The sequence below is a fragment of the Oncorhynchus keta genome, unplaced genomic scaffold (assembly GCF_023373465.1).
Source record: "Oncorhynchus keta strain PuntledgeMale-10-30-2019 unplaced genomic scaffold, Oket_V2 Un_contig_9447_pilon_pilon, whole genome shotgun sequence".
Classification (NCBI taxonomy): Eukaryota; Metazoa; Chordata; class Actinopteri; order Salmoniformes; family Salmonidae; genus Oncorhynchus; species Oncorhynchus keta.
The window spans coordinates 34,199-35,000 of record NW_026290547.1 but is presented as its reverse complement, the minus strand read 5'-3'; positions in this window follow the sequence as shown (position 1 = coordinate 35,000).

Here is an 802-nt window from a genome sequence, read left to right as displayed (position 1 = left end):
TGTTTGTTTGTTTGTTTGTTTGTTTGTTTCTGTTTGTTTGTTTGTTTGTTTGTTTCTGTCTGTTTGTTTCTGTCTGTCTGTTTGTTTTTGTTTCTGTCCTGTTTGTTTGTTTCTGTTTGTTTGTTTCTGTTTGTTTCTGTTTGTTTCTGTCTGTTTGTTTCTGTTTGTTTGTCCGTCCGTTTCTCCGTCCGTCCGTTTGTTTGTTTGTCTGTTTGTTTCTGTCTGTTTGTTTTTCTGTTTACATTTGTTTAAGTTTCTGTTTGCTCTTATCCAGTTTCAAATTGGTGCATTCACCTTATGACATTGGAACAGCCACTTTACAATAGTGCATCTAAATCTTAAAAGGGGGGTTTACTTATCCTTCCTAGGTATTCCTTGAAGAGGTGTTTCAGGTGTCTCCGGAAGGTGGTGATTGACTCCGCTGTCCTGGCGTCGTGAGGGAGTTTGTTTGTTTTGACTGGGCTGAGCGGGAACTGTTTCCTCAGTGGTAGGGAGGCGAGCAGGCCAGAGGTGGATGAACGCAGTGCCCTTGTTTGGGTGTAGGGCCTGGTCAGAGCCTGAGGTACTGTCCGTTGTTTCATGGTTTGTTTCTGATGTTTGTTGTCTAGTTTGTTTCTGGAGGTTTGTTTGTTTCTCCTATCCGTTTGTTTCTGGTCTTGTTTGGAAGGAAGCCAGTGGAGTTTCGGAGGAGCGGGGTGTTTGGGAAGGTTGAACACCAGACGGGCTGCGGCGTTCTGGATGAGTTGTAGGGGTTTAATGGCACAGGAGGGTGGAGAGGAGGATCTGATGGTTCACAGTTCGA